Genomic DNA, 17,500 nt, shown 5'->3' with positions numbered 1-17,500 from the left:
ATGGTATTATTATATTCATAATCTAACCATTAGCGTGCTAGTTGCCACTTTACTGCATTCTTGGACTATTTTACAGTTGCACAATAAGAAGGATTGATTGAAAACACCATTTTGTATAAGAAAAGGGCCCCGCTCTGACTTGGGGGTCGACATTGAAGACCCAAAATAAGAGCGTGGACTTCTGCCATATCTCCTTCCGCCTGCTTCTCTGTCAAACACACCATCAGCAGCTTCTCCAAGTTTTCACGGAGAAATGTCCGCAGTTTAGATATAATTTCAAGGCTTTTGGCTTGATGATGCTAGCAGCAGCGCTACGCTTCACCAAGTTAGCTCTTTCCTCTTTTTAAAGATTTCTTTCTTTAATTCCTTTGAATATCATCCACTTCTTCTTCTTCACACTCACTTCCTTCTGGGAGAAACATCTCTCGCAATTAGCTCATGTTAGCGAGTGTTTTGGTTGGGGGGCTCACTGTGACGCCACCTGGTGGTGGGGAGGCTCCTGACACTAATTCATAACGCTGCTACCTTCAAATACTGGGAAGTCCAGGTACTACTGTGCATCTTCTGAAGTGACAGGACCAAAGGAAGTACACCTGAATGGACTTTAGAGTAGTCAGTGTACAGCTTGCTTCACAAACCACAACGCCGCCTGATCACCCGGGCAAGGAAAAACTCCAGAAGCCCGAGCTTGGAGAAAGAGGCAAGTGAGTTTTAAGGTAGTTGTGTCTCACAGTAGCGCTAGCGTCATGCTGCACGAGTGCTGCTGGGATTGGAGAGCAGTGGTTGAAACGGTGTTTTCCTACATTTTGCTGGCATTTTTCCCAACATTGCAGATAAAGGTGGTGGCCATGTTGTGTTCACTCATTGTGAGCAGTTAGTGAAGAATGTAGGGCACAAGTGTCACCTTTGAAAAGTGGAAGAAAAGACGATGAGAAGTTGGATGGCCGTGAAGGTCGCCTGGGAGCCAAGTGTGTGTTTGAACAAACGAGGTTTATTGAAAAGAACAATGTTTTTATTGTCCAACACATCACACGTGTGGGATCTGTTGGCCTTTAAGTGTCTTTGCAAACACAATATGCAAATGAGGGCTGTAATAATAGCGGATGAATAATTCAGACGTGTGACATTGATTTGTTCTTTCCAGTCATTGTGAGAAAGCTAGATTTTCATCAGGAGTGATTACGGAATAACAATTATTTGTCAAGGCAGCGAGTTGAGGGAGTGTAATTGCATTGATGACTTTTACAATAAGCAGATGATGATGACTACATGCACATGAGATGTTTATTGTCAGCCTTTTCATGCTTCACTGACTTGCTTTCTATTGTGAGCTTCCAGAAGGGATGTGTAACAACTTTTTAATATCACTATTATTTTTCTTTTCAACTTCATTTTTAATTCTAATGTAATTATTTATGCTTTCATAATTGTTTATTTAGTTATACATTTGTATTTATGTATTTATTATTTACTATTTGTTATTCAAAATGTTACATTTACATTTTTTTTATTATTTATCCACTTTTTCACAATTGTTTATTTAATTACACTTTTTTATTTGATTGTATTAATTTTAATATTTGTTATTCAACATTTTTAAATTTTAAAACCTAAATTGGAAAAAAAATATATAAAAAACCCTGAGGGAACTCTCCTGAAGGAATCAATAAAGTACTATCTATCTATCTATCTATCTATCTATCTATCTATCTATCTATCTATCTATCTATCTATCTATCTATCTATCTATCTATCTATCTATCTATCTATCTATCTATCTATCTATCTATCTATCTATCTATCTATCTATCTATCTATCTATCTATCTATCTATCTATCTATCTATCTATCTATCTAGTATTATTGTATTTTTTAACCTATTTTTTTTTTAAAAATAATTGTTTGTTTATTTATAAATTTTTATTTAATAATAAAACCTGGGATTTATATAGCGCTTTTCTAAGTACCCAAAGTGGCTTTACATGTAGAAGCCATCATTCATTCACACCTGGTGGTGGTAAGCTACTTTCCTAGCCACAGCTGCCCTGGGGTAGACTGACAGAAGCGTGGCTGCAATTTGCGCCAACGGCCCCTCCGACCACCACCTATCATTCATCATTCAATTCACCGGTGTGAGTGGCACCGGGGGCAAAGGGTGAAGTGTCCTGCCCAAGGACACAACGGCAGCGATTTTTTTTGGATGGTAAGAGGTGGGGAGCGAACCTGCAACCCTCAGGTTTCTGGCACGGTTGCTCTACCCTCTACGCCATGCCGCCCCAATTTGAACAATTTATTTAAGATTGTTATTTTTACTATTTTGTTATTCAAAATGTTACATTTTTAAAAACTTTTTATTAATTATATTATTTTTTGTTTTTAGAAATGTTTTAATTTTAATGTATTGTACTATTTATTTATTTTTCATAATTGTTTATTTATTTATGCATTTGTATTTTATTTTATAATTTTATTCTGTTATTTTAAATTGTTTAAACATTTTTTAGTATTATTCTTGTTTTGATTTTAACTTAATCGTTAATATTAATGTACTTTTTATTGATTATTTACTTTTTCATAATTCATAATTTTTTTTTATTGTATTATTTTTATTATTTGTTATTAAACATTTGAAAATTTTAAAACCTAATAAGTATTATTCTATTTTGTTTTTAACTGAATTTATTTTTGTGTTATTTATTTATTTTTTCATAATTGTTTGTTTATTTATACATTTTTATTTTATTTTATTATTTGTTACTTTAAATTTTAAATTGTTTAAACTTTTTGATTTGTGTTATTCTTTTTTGTTTTTAATGTTTTCTATTTTTATTATAGATTTTTTTTCATGTTTATTATTATTTTTTGTTTTTGTTTTGTTTATTTATTAATATTATTGTTATTTTTTAAACTGTTTTATTTATTCTTTACACATGTCGTTCTAACATTAAAAACATGGTTTAACAAACTTAACCACGTTCAGTCCTAAACCAGACTTTTACAATCAAAGCAAAAGTTCACGTTTGCTGCATTTAATTTATTCTAATGTCTGAAAAAGAGTGTGTGTGTGTGTGTGTGTGAGTGCGTGTGTGTGTGTGTGTGTGAGTGCGTGTGTGTGTGTGTGTGTGTGTGTGTGTGAGTGCGTGTGTGTGTGTGTGTGTGTGTGAGTGCGTGTGTGTGTGTGTGTGTGTGTGTGTGTGTGTGTGTGTGTGTGCGTTGTGTGAGTTTACAAATTTGTCCAGAATTTAAATAAGAGATTCCTGCCGGACTAATTATGGGATATGTGCATCAGTGTTTAATGGGCCATGACGGGTGAAATGAGAAATTAGCAGTTTGCTAATTATGCTGACTGATGAGAGTGCTGCAAAGTCATTACTTTTGAAAACACACAAGACCAACACTATCGCTTGTGACTTGTGACTCAAAGTCTCACCATTGTGCAAGTGAGCACCTTTAAAGCCATGGAAAATAATACTGAATAATACGCAGACTTTGCGTTGATTTGCTGGTTTGTGCGATGGCAGACTACTTCCTGGTTCATGGATGGCAGACTACTTCCTGGTTCATGGATGGCAGACTACTTCCTGGTTCATGGATGACAGACTACTTCCTGGTTCATGGATGGCAGACTACTTCCTGGTTCATGGATGGCAGACTACTTCCTGGTTCATGGATGGCAGACTACTTCCTGGTTCATGGATGGCAGACTACTTCCTGGTTCATGGATGGCAGACTACTTCCTGGTTCATGGACCATGACATAAGATGAGGGCACTCTACCATTTGCATTATGGGAAAAGACGCACTCTGACTCCGACAATAAGAAGAATACTTGAACCAAAATAATATACGGAAGTTATGCCAAAGTCGACATGACACGGTTGTTTTTATGCAACCAGTAGTATGCGCTCTGACAAGAACAAAGCAGCTGAAGGCAATAAACACCCTTCATTGTGAAGCCACGTAATACATCAACATCAACATAAACATTCAAATTCACATCAACATCAACATTAACATTAACAGTAACATCAACATCAACATAATATTAACATTGACATTATCAACATTAACATTAACATTAACATTAATATCATCATCAACATCAACATAATATTAACATTGACATCATCAACATTAACATTAACATTAACATTAATATCATCATCAACATCAACATAATATTAACATTGACATTATCAACATTAACATTAACATTAACATTAATATCATCATCAACATCAACATAATATTAACATTGACATCATCAACATTAACATTAACATTAACATTTATATCATCATCAACATCAACATAATATTAACATTGACATCATCAACATTAACATTAACATTAATATCATCATCAACACCAACATAATATTAACATTGACATCATCAACAATAACATTAACATTAACATTAATATCATCATCAACATCAACATAATATTAACATTGACATCATCAACAATAACATTAACATTAACATCAACATCAAAATAATATTAACACTGACATCATCAACATTAACATTAACGTTAACATTAATATCATCATCAACATCAACATAATATTAACATTGACATCATCAACATTAACATTTAACATTAATATCATCATCAACATCAACATAATATTAACATTGACATCATCAACATTAACATTAACATTAACATTAATATCATCATCAACATCAACATAATATTAACATTGACATCATCAACATTAACATTAACATTAATATCATCATCCACACCAACATAATATTAACATTGACATCATCAACAATAACATTAACATTAACATTAATATCATCATCAACATCAACATAATATTAACATTGACATCACCAACAATAATATTAACAGTAACATCAACATCAACATAATATTAACACTGACATCATCAACATTAACATTAACATTAACATTAATATCATCATCAACATCAACATAATATTAACATTGACATCATCAACATTAACATTAACATTAATATCATCATCAACATAATATTAACATTGACATCATCAACAATAACATTAACATTAATATCATCATCAACATCAACATAATATAAACATTGACATCATCAACAATAACATTAACATAAACATTAACATCAACATCAACATCAACATAATTTTAACATTGACATCATCAACATTAACATTAACATTAACATTAACATTAACATCATCATCAAGATCAACATAACATCAACATCAACATTAACATCAACATCAACATTAGGTTAGAGTGTCCGCCCTGAGATGGGTAGGTTGTGAGTTCAAACCCCGGCCGAGTCATACCAAAGACTATAAAAATGGGAGCCATTACCTCCCTGCTTGGCACTCAGCATCAAGGCTTGGAATTGGGGGTTGAATCACCAAAAATGATTCCCGGGCGCGGCCACCGCTCTTGCTCACTGCTCCCCTCACCTTCCAGGGGGTGATCAAGGGTGATGGGTCAAATGCAGAGGGTAATCTCACCACACCTAGTGTGTGTGTGCCAATCATTGGTACTTTAACTTTAACGTTAACATTAACATTGGCATCAACATCAACATCAACATCAACATCAACATCAACATCAACATCAACATCAACATTAACATCAACATTAACATTAACATCAACATCAACATCATCAACATCAACATTAACATTAACATTGGCATCATCATCAACATCAACATTAACATTAACATTGGCATCATCATCATCAACAACATCATCATCAACATCAACGTTAACACTAACATCAACACAAAGAGTCAACATCAACATCATGAGTAGTCACCAAAGAAGGTTATGATGAGCAAGAGGCAGAAATAAACCCAACTGAGTGAGCGTCAATTTGCCCAAGACAACAGAGTGAACAACAACAAAGCAGAGTGAACGTGACATTTACAAAGCAGCAGAAAAGTTTGGCCTGAAGGACCTGAAGCACAAAACCAAGGCTGGGATGAAAGTGGTGTAGTAGGTGGTTCCACTGGGATGAAAGTGGTGTAGTAGGTGGTTCCACTGGGATGAAAGTGGTGTAGTAGGTGGTTCCACTGGGATGAAAGTGGTGTAGTAGGTGGTTCCACTGGGATGAAAGTGGTGTAGTAGGTGGTTCCACTGGGATGAAAGTGGTGTAGTAGGTGGTTCCACTGGGATGAAAGTGGTGTAGTAGGTGGTTCCACTGGGATGAAAGTGGTGTAGTAGGTGGTTCCACTGGGATGAAAGTGGTGTAGTAGGTGGTTCCACTGGGATGAAAGTGGTGTAGTAGGTGGTTCCACTGGGATGAAAGTGGTGTAGTAGGTGGTTCCAATCAAAGGAGGTTTTGCAAGATGAGTCCTGGGAGAGAAGCTGTCACCAGTGGAGAGGTGCCAGGCTGCGGGAGAAGTGGAGTGCTGCTCCGATGGCCGCCATGAGACACGTGACGTGCATGATTGCATTAGCTTGTCGCCAATCATATAATGAACTCTCTGCCAGAGCAGACACAAGTCTGGCCACGCCCCTGCAGCGGGGAAAAGAATGCGATCGCTGGGATTAACAACGAAGGAGCCCGAAGGGAAGCGAAGCGAAGCCTTTTTGCCGGAGAGAGATAGCAAGATTCAGGAGCTTAGCGCTGTCAAATGTCTTATTCAGCCATGACCGAGAGCGCCGCCAAACAGATTAGCTTGTTTACCACAGGTTCTCATTTAAGAGATAAATCTTTCAATGTTGGATTTGGCTGGCAGAGGTGGACAGGGACAGCAAGCATGTCACACTCCTTTGTTAGGGATGGAATGCAGCTGCAAGTTCATGCAACAAAACCAGGATCAATCACCAGGCAACAAGTGGACTATGAACCTTCAGGCCACCAGGACATTTTAGCCAGAAGCGTTTCCAGCGAGGAATCGAGACAAACTGAAGTCTTACTTTTAGTCGAACTGTGAGGTTACTTCTCAAAGTCACATTTATAAAAAGTCAAGGGATCATGAACAGGATACATGCAAGGGAATGAAGGAAAACAGACTGTACATCTCAGAACTTTAACAGTTGGTCAAGTGAGATCAAAAACTGACCCAAAATCTGAGAAAAAAGGTGAAGAAAAGTTGAACAAGAATCCAGAAGTTGAGCCAGGAGATCAAACTCTCGATTTACCGTTCAATCTATGTTCCTACCAACTATTGTCATGATCTTTGTTTAGCGACTAATAGAGCAACATTAAATACAAGCAGCTGGGATATGTTTGCTTGCAGGGCAGCTGGACTCAACCTAAGAGATAGTCCAAGGAGTTCAGTCATCCGGGAAGAGCTCAGTGTACAGCTCGCTGAAGTGGCTCGGGTATCTGATCTTGATTCTTCCTGGATGCCACCCTGGTGAGGCAATCCGGGCATGCCCACCCAAGAGGAGGTCCCGTTGAAGAGCCAGGATACGCTCGATGGACTATGTCCTGCAGCTGGCCAGGGAATTCTTCTGTGTCCTGGAAGAGGCAGCTTGAGTCCGGGACATCTGTGCTTCCTTAGTAAGATTTCTGTCACTCAACCTGGATTAATTGTTTGATTGAAATTAATAATTCATTCTTTTTATTTTTTTTTAAACACTTATCTGGTTTAGGTTCAAAGATATGCTGGAACCTAGCTCGTCTGACTGTGGACAAGAAGCAGGGTCACAGGTATGCTGGACTCTATTCTGCCTGACTTTGGACAAGAAGCAGGGTCACAGGTATGCTGGACTCTATTCTGCCTGACTGTGGACAAGAAGCAGGGTCACAGGTATGCTGGACTCTATTCTGCCAGACTTTGGACAAGAAGCAGGGTCACAGGTATGCTGGACTCTATTCTGCCTGACTTTGGACAAGAAGCAGGGTCACAGGTATGCTGGACTCTATTCTGCCTGACTGTGGACAAGAAGCAGGGTCACAGGTATGCTGGACTCTATTCTGCCTGACTGTGGACAAGAAGCAGGGTCACAGGTATGCTGACAAGCCACCATTTTCTACTCACATTCAACAAGCAACAACACAACATCAACATCATCCCTTGCAAGCGTTGCACACACACTCAACTCCCACAAACGACACTCCTTCTACACCCGGCACCCGTATCAGCTGGCGTTTGACAAATGACCCCACATAGCATCCCAGGATATGCCTGTATATAATTCTTTAAATTTGGACCTCCAGAATCAGCATTTGGGTTTGAAAACCTTTGACAAGTTGACTTCATTTTCGTCCCCGCCCATTAAGACGTTTCAAATTGTAAACTACGATCCGCCTTGAAGACGGACTACTTTATTTTGAAAGTAAACCGGCTAATTTATGTTGTGTTTGTGCATGACTTCCTGTCTAACACAAGCAGATTTTAGCTGAAATGATCCACCATGTTGTGAAGACTGGCAAAAGTAGAAGCTCTGTGTATATCTAGCGCAGGGATCCGGAACGGACACGCCATTGCGGTGCCGTACTAGCAGGCGGTGGAAACGGACCCCTTGACTTAAATAAAAACGGAACGAGTCCGCCACCATGGCGATTACGCACCACAGCCGTGAGCCAGCTTGTGGAAGTCAGGGGTACCAGGGGTCAGCCAGCCGTACACACTGCCCAGATCCTACGACCAAACATCCCCACTTACTGAGAGTTGAGCAGTCCAGAGCGGCTCTTAAGGCGTTCACAGCTAAGCTTGCTAGCATCCGCGACACCCGCAGAAAAAGAATCATTGATGAAATTGTTCACCTCAGTAGAATTTTTCAAGACTGCTCATGCGGAGACAAGACTTGTTTGCTCTTATAATTACAGCGATACTTCTGCCAATTAATGGCAGCTGTAAGCAGACCATGATCAATATGTGTCAGCATCTCTCTCCCCGGGTGAGACGTAAATGGAGGCACGTAGGTTTAATGGCTGCTCAAGTCGGCGCGAGGCGTAGAGGGAGGAGGTGTCGAAGATTTCACTTTTCTTTGTTGCAACACGCTGGAATTCTTGGCTGTCCTTCACTCTGCTTCTTTTGTTCTTGTCTATTACGGCGGGGGTGAGGAGGCTCCCTTGGGCGTGTTAAGCTAGAGAAGCTCCCTCTCAGTGGATAATCATCTTCAAGATACACCAACAGAGTGTTTGTGATTTGGAGCGACTGGGAGAAAGGGGGGGGGGGGGGGGCACAGAAAAAACAGCAAAAGCAAGACAAAGTGGAAGTAAAAACAATTGTGTTGTAGCTTGAGAGTCTGAGTGAACGTCATTACTTTAAAGCAACATTTGCATTCAAATAACGCTGAATGGCGGCGCAAAGCTACATTTGAAGCCACGGCTGCCGTGGTGTACACTCACAGAAACATGGCTGCCATTTTGCGCCCGTGGCCTCGTTGATGGACACCTAGCATCTGTACACCAGTGGGAGCAAGGTCGGTGAAGTGCCTTGCTTAAAGACACAAAGGCAGCTGGACACGATTCAAACCTTCAGTCTCATCTGAAGAAGTAAGAAGTGCCTGGCAAACTTTCATGTTCCTCAGCAATGTGCCTTTCACGAGGGTGCAAAGAATCGTGCTGCATCACCCACAAACTTTCAGTTGGACTAAAAAAAAAAAAATACTTTTAATGTCGGGCTTGTTCACAACTATTTATAGCAATGGAGGAGACAATGAGACGATAAGTAATAACAGTAGGTTAGAAATGTGTGAATGTCACAATGTTAGCTCGATTTGTTGAGTAGCTAGTTTAGCCTTCTAATGTAAGACAAAAGCATCACTGTCCTCGAGCAAAATAAAGAACGATCTTCTTGAAAACTCATTTTAATTGGATCACTGTGCTGAGTAATGGACGAGTAAGTTATATAATCCGTTATTACGTAAGCATTGTAGCTCGTAGTTTATACTTTTGTTTATAGCCTCGAGGCTCCTTTGTTTATTACTCAAGCCGAGTTTTTTTATACAATATAACACAGAAAAGCATTGTATTGTCAATATGCGCATGTCTAATGGTATGCTCTTTATTGTACAAGTTCAACAACATTTCATTTTCACCACATACCTTTTCAAGATTAAACACATTTTGTACGGGTGGACAGAACATGAATGGTGGTGGGTCGCCGTTTAGGGCACCCTGTAAAAGGAGGGAAAAAGAGTAAAAAAAAGTCGACCTCAGACTGGGCTCCTATGGGGGAGGGGCCACAGAATGGGGCCAAGAAAAAAAAACTTGATAGCTGATAAGCACACATACGCATATTGACAGAGAAACTGCAAGACGTTCAGCAGGAGGGGAGGTGGCAGGCATCCGGCCCGAAGCTGCCAGCCACTAGGGGCGCTGCTCCGTTGTCCGTCATACCACGTGAGGTGAAGCGGTGGCAAGGCTTGGGGTTTGGGGTGGGGGTTGTGTGTGCATATGCAGCCATGATCCAAGGGGTGTGTGTCAAGTCTGTAGGCCTGGAGCCGCTCTGCTGGCGCTGGCAAAGGAACAGAGGTGATCTTTCCAGGTGTTGTTGACCCGGGAAGGTGTTACGGGTCAAGCACCTGCCACCACACAGTCTGCGGTGCGCTCCTCTGTGCGTGCATTGGGACACGCCCACGAGCGTTCAATCAACAATCTACACACTTGCCGCAGATGATGAAAGCTCCACGTCCTTCATAAGCCAGTGGATCCTGCGTTCTAAGGCCAGAACGTAGCTACATGTCTATTACACGTCTCTAGCTCTCCTCACATCAATGCTTCCTTGCCCTCCGTGCTCATCGTCTTGTGTCGCCACCCTGCAGCTCCTCTTGGTTCCCTGGATTCCAGCTGTGTCTTTCATCTTCCCGGATTCCCTCCTGTCTCCTTGCTGCCTTCCCGGATCTCCACCTCTCGCCTGGACACGGACTCTGATGCCTTGCCCTTGCCCTTGACCTCTCGCTTGCCCACAGGCCTCCGTACCTGCCTTGCCCCTTCTAGACTTCCTCAACACGCACATTCAACAACTACTGGTAACACTCAGCTAAATTCAACACATAGCCACAGCGTACATATTTGGGTTACTTGCACACATCATTCCTTTATTGTAATAAACACGCCCAAGGCTAAGCGACGCTTGTGTCTCAGTGTCGTCTCCTTCTCCACCGCACATGACAGAAGGAGTTTGTTTGGCCTCCGCTGCACTGTCTTGGAGGGGCATCATCTTGAAGCAACAACCTTGCCACGTCGCAGGTGGGGATAACTATCAAGATTAGAATGGTTGTGTTTGAGCGAGCAAAAACTAATTCAAACCTTTTACTCTGATTGTCTATTTCTTGTTCTCAAATTCATTTCAAACTGTGAGTGTCCACAGTTCTGCCCGCATCCTCCAATCATTTGTGGCAGCTCGGGTGTACCTTGAATGGCTGCCAGCATCTTCCAGTTTGTCGATAGATCAGGCCAACGCTTACTCCAATCAGCAGATGTCCTGTTATCCTGATTGTGAATAGGTAGATGTCGTCAACGTGTCATTAGGATCCAGCATTAGAAAGTTACAGACTCGGTCGAAGTTTAACCTTAGCCAGTAGTTTCAGATTTGTACATAACCAGGTTTCCTTCTTTGCTTACTTAGTGCCGACAACAAAGCATCCAGGATGTTGTGTTGTGGTGAAAGTCACTCAAAAATGTGTCCAAAGTGCACAATAAAAGCAGGAAAGCTTCTGCTTACTCAGCGTGAGGTGGGGAGAGGTTCATTTGCCTATAACAACTCCGCCTCTCAAAACAAGCAAAAAAGTGACTTGAAGATCAAAATGTATGCGTGACATGTTCTGTCGACCAAAAGGAGGTGTTTTAATGTAGAAATATCATCTTTAACGTAGTTCTCACCACTGTGTGGAGTAGATGACATAACTACGTTTCATTTGTCACGTAACAAGTCATTGTTGTACTCTATGCACCAAAGTGGAGACTACACTCCCACTTTGTGTGTCAGCTCGTTAGAAAATGACCGCGGCAAACAGTCAACAGCGTTTCTAGTCTTTGGTGTTGTTCTTGGCGGGAACACGGTGAAGGACCACTGGAAGGCTTGTTTCATTTCCCAAGATGGGTGGACACAAACTTCCAACAATTGATCAGGACTAATGAGCGGCCATCACACTCTGGCTGTAAACGTCAGTCACTGTCACTTCTACAACACTTTATTGACCTTCAGGGACAAAGCCGCCACTCCTGCCTGCTGGCACCAGGACCACTTAGGACAACAACAACAACTTACTGTAGGGCAACTTTTAATGGAACCAATGGGACCTGTGTGCGTGTGTGCGTGTGTGTATGTGTGTGTGTGTGAGTGTGTGTCCACGACACAACACAATAATGACAACTAGGCAAATAATGACCTGATTGACAGTTGGAATGGAACGCTGAGAAGCTGAAAATTATTACTTTTCAGGATGCCCTCAATTGTCCTTTCTCAAGAGACATGGGTGTTTTTTATGAGACCATTAAGAGACCACCTGGCTGCCATGTTCAAATCAATAATAAATAATCAAAAGTAAAAGTTGCCATGTGTCTGGCAAGCCATTAAAAAGTGGATACATCCAAATACAGTACTGGCTGCATAGTATATGAACCCCAGCTCCCCATTGCCGACAGCACTCATGGACCCCACGGACCATAAATCTACTACCACCGTGCTTGACTAGAGACAATACACTCTTACCATATTTGCTGGACTATAGAGTGCACCTGTATATAAGCCACACCCACTAAATTTGAGTAGAAAAAATAGTTTCCATACATAAGCCGCACTGGACTATAAGCCGCAGGTATATATGTTGTGAAATTAATTATTTACACAAAGTGTTTATTTGCATACCTTAATTGTTTCCAAACGGTGTCTGTAACACGGCAGTAAAACGGCTGATCAAACAAAACAGAAGTCATGGTCATGGACCCACTAGCTGCACAAGCTAGCTCGCCAATCAGACTCATTAACTCCACGCTGACGTTTTGGTGAATTTACTGAGGGATTTGTGAAAGTGAAACAATACAAAAAAAATGTCATTGTAAGTTAATAATACTAACACAGACAATCGTAAACCTGTTTGCATTTTAGCTAATACTAATGGTGCTAGCTTGATTATTATTTTATCATTTCGATAGCACATACAAATATGCATAAAATCACTCTTATAGAAATCACACATGGGACACTTTAGTAAGTAAGAATAGTTTTAGTTGTATTGTAAAACTTACAAACGTTGCTCGGAGTGATGAATGAAGAATCAGAACGAACATCACAATGGATGGCTAGAAGATGGAACCACACTCTTACTTGCGGGTGAAAACACCACATGGAAAGACACTGCAGCACCAGCAGTGAGCCAAGTTGCCGACCTCAGCAATTGGCGAGCACTCCAGCAGCACTGAGAGCGAAATCAGCCAATCTACCTCGGGGTGATTTTTGCAAGTTTCAATGCCAACAAAGCATTGAAACTTTGTATATATATATATATATATATATATATATATATATATATATATATATATATATATATATATATATATATATATATATATATATATATATTTTTTTTTTTATTTTATTTTTTTTTCTGTCTTGCCACTGGTGAGGGCGGTCGCATCTCTCTCCGCTCCCTCCTTCCCTGCTTGCTCTCTTTGTTTTTTGTCTTGTCTGAACTATTTTGAAGCCTCTTTTCTTGAGCTGTCCTCAAATCTAAACATCAAAATGAATTTGATCAACTGGACTCTCGGCGCAATTGACACAGTCTTTTCGACAAGGAAAAGAGGCTCGGGGGAGCCTGGCTGCCCTGATGGAACCATTGCTGCGGGGTACGTGAGAGATTCCTGGAATACTTGGAGAATCATGTGCCTCTCAGTCCTTTCCATCGAGGACGTGGAAGACATCTACCTATTTGGAGCTGTGATCGCAGGGCATTTGCTGATTGGGCTGGGCATTGCTCTGGTGTATCGTCAAATTCGGAAGACGATGGCAGCCACTCAAGGGGCCAACAGGCTGTTCAACGCAATGGAAGGATTGGGTCGTGCTGTGGGATCACAGACTGGAGCGATTGCTGATTTGAATCGCAAGGTAGATTCCATCTTGATGATGTTACAGAAAGAATAAATTGGAATTGTCAGAGCCAGCATATAGAGCAGGAATGTCATTGTTTTGACTGCTCGAAGAAAAAACAACATCTTAATCTACGATTTGACTCCCTCGAATGGCCTTGAGGAACAGGCTGTTTGAAAACACTCCCCTGAGGACTCCTCAAAGATGGACGCTTTTGACCTTTCCCTTTTCTTCAAAAGCACCTGGGTCGGACTCTTGAACTCTTGAACTCTTGGGGCCGGCCTCGGCCCATAAAGACAATCCAACATCTCACCCAAGTTAATTGGGCATACATGCACGCACATACCCCTCCCCAAATCAACGCCTTCACCACTGCTTTATTCCTCCGGGGTTGTGGGGGCTGAGTAGCGCTCAACAGCAGCTGCCGGCCTCCAAGGTCCTGTTGGATGACTTTGTTGCGAGTTGTTGTGATTAAATGTACCATGTTTATGTGTGCCATGCTATGTGAGGTTTTTTTCCTCGGACTCAGTCTGGACCATTCCTGAGGGTCCAGCCTCAGACTGATATTTTTTTTTTTACTTCCCCCCTCTCCCCAATGTCACCTTTTTCCCACCTTTTTGAGGAGCGCCTAAGTGAGGCTGATCCGTTGGCGGTCCCGTCTTGTCTCCCTGTAACGTATGTCTGCTCTTAGCGGGATTGTGCCGAAAATGTAATTTCAGTTCTTATGTGTCTTGTACATGTAAGAATGGACAATAAAGCTGATTGATTGATTGATTGATTGATATATATATATTTACATATATGTGTCCAAAAAAAATGTATTTTCAAATTAATCGCAATTCTTACTTTTAACTGTTCTTACACGATTATAAAATAAAACATTTATTAAAAAAAAGATATCTATTAATGTCAAAAAATATATTTTCGAAAATGAATCGTAATTCTTAATTGTATCAATTCTTAATCGATTAAAAAATTTGAAAAGTAAATAAAAAAATATGTATGTCCCAAAAAAAATTTCCGAATGAATCAGAATTCTCACTTGTGACAATTCTTAATCGATTAAAAAAAATAAAATAAATAAAAAAACAAAAACAAAACTATATACACTTATATATTTCTTATTGCCGAGAGCTCAAACCACTCGTAAATGTTTTTGTGTGTCTGTATGCGGAGTAAAACTATGTTTGTGTGTGTCTGTATGCGGAGTAAAACTATGTTTTTGTGTGTCTGTATGCGGAGTAAAACTATGTTTTTGTGTGTCTGTATGCGGATTAAAACTATGTTTTTGTGTGTCTGTATGCGGAGTAAAACTATGTTTTTGTGTGTCTGTATGCGGTGTAAAACTATGTTTGTGTGTGTCTGTATGCGGAGTAAAACTATGTTTGTGTGTGTCTGTATGCGGAGTAAAACTATGTTTTTGTGTGTCTGTATGCGCAGTAAAACTATGTTTTTGTGTGTCTGTATGCGGAGTAAAACTATGTTTTTGTGTGTCTGTATGCGGGGTAAAACTATGTTTTTGTGTGTCTGTATGCGGAGTAAAACTATGTTTTTGTGTGTCTGTATGCGCAGTAAAACTATGTTTTTGTGTGTCTGTATGCGGAGTAAAACTATGTTTTTGTGTGCCTGTATGCGGAGTAAAACTATGTTTTTGTGTGTCTGTATGCGGAGTAAAACTATGTTTTTGTGTGTCTGTATGCGCTGTAAAACTATGTTTTTGTGTGTCTGTATGCGGAGTAAAACTATGTTTTTGTGTGTCTGTATGCGGAGTAAAACTATGTTTTTGTGTGTCTGTATGCGGAGTAAAACTATGTTTTTGTGTGTCTGTATGCGGAGTAAAACTATGTTTTTGTGTGTCTGTATGCGGAGTAAAACTATGTTTTTGTGTGTCTGTATGCGGAGTAAAACTATGTTTTTGTGTGTCTGTATGCGGAGTAAAACTATGTTTTTGTGTGTCTGTATGCGGAGTAAAACTATGTTTTTGTGTGTCTGTATGCGGAGTAAAACTATGTTTGTGTGTGTCTGTATGCGGAGTAAAACTATGTTTTTGTGTGTCTGTATGCGCAGTAAAACTATGTTTTTGTGTGTCTGTATGCGGAGTAAAACTATGTTTTTGTGTGTCTGTATGCGGAGTAAAACTATGTTTTTGTGTGTGTCTGTATGCGGAGTAAAACTATGTTTTTGTGTGTCTGTATGCAGAGTAAAACTATGTTTTTGTGTGTCTGTATGCAGAGTAAAACTATGTTTTTGTGTCTGTATGCGGAGTAAAACTATGTTTTTGTGTGTCTGTATGCGGAGTAAAACTATGTTGTTGTGTGTCTGTATGCGGAGTAAAACTATGTTTTTGTGTGTCTGTATGCAGTGTAAAACTATGTTTTTGTGTGTCTGTATGCGCAGTAAAACTATGTTTTTGTGTGTCTGTATGCGGAGTAAAACTATGTTTTTGTGTGTCTGTATGCGGAGTAAAACTATGTTTTTGTGTGTCTGTATGCGGAGTAAAACTATGTTTTTGTGTGTCTGTATGCGCAGTAAAACTATGTTTTTGTGTGTCTGTATGCGGAGTAAAACTATGTTTTTGTGTGTCTGTATGCGGAGTAAAACTATGTTTTTGTGTGTCTGTATGCGCAGTAAAACTATGTTTTTGTGTGTCTGTATGCGGAGTAAAACTATGTTTTTGTGTGTCTGTATGCGGAGTAAAACTATGTTTTTGTGTGTGTCTGTATGCGGAGTAAAACTATGTTTTTGTGTGTCTGTATGCGGAGTAAAACTATGTTTTTGTGTGTCTGTATGCGGAGTAAAACTATGTTTTTGTGTGTCTGTATGCAGAGTAAAACTATGTGTTTATTGCTATGTTGTCTATTACCATTATTGCTATGTTGTCTATTACCATTATTGCTATGTTGTCTATTACCATTATTGCTATGTTGTCTATTACCATTATTGCTATGTTGTCTATTACCATTATTGCTATGTTGTCTATTACCATTATTGCTATGTTGTCTATTACCATTATTGCTATGATGTCTATTACCATTATTGCTATGTTGTCTATTACCATCGTTGCTATGTTGTCTATTACCATTATTGCTATGTTGTCTATTACCATTATTGCTATGTTGTCTATTACCATTATTGCTATGATGTCTATTACCATTATTGCTATGTTGTCTATTACCATTATTGCTATGTTGTCTATTACCATTATTGCTATGTTGTCTATTACCATTATTGCTATGATGTCTATTACCATTGTTGCTATGTTGTCTATTACCATTATTGCTATGATGTCTATTACCATTGTTGCTATGTTGTCTATTACCATTATTGCTATGTTGTCTATTACCATTATTGCTATGATGTCTATTACCATTGTTGGTATATTCATTCTTCCTACATAGTTGATACAAATGATTGTTACAGTGTAATAATGATTGTGTTAATGCCACTATGATACAACATGTGTATTATAATCCTTGAACAAAGTAAGAGTGAAAGTCATGTGAATAATCACTGAATGGAGAACTGG

This window comes from Entelurus aequoreus, linkage group LG19 (assembly GCF_033978785.1).
Source record: "Entelurus aequoreus isolate RoL-2023_Sb linkage group LG19, RoL_Eaeq_v1.1, whole genome shotgun sequence".
Taxonomy (NCBI): domain Eukaryota; kingdom Metazoa; phylum Chordata; class Actinopteri; order Syngnathiformes; family Syngnathidae; genus Entelurus; species Entelurus aequoreus.
Note: the sequence above shows the minus strand (reverse complement) of the source record.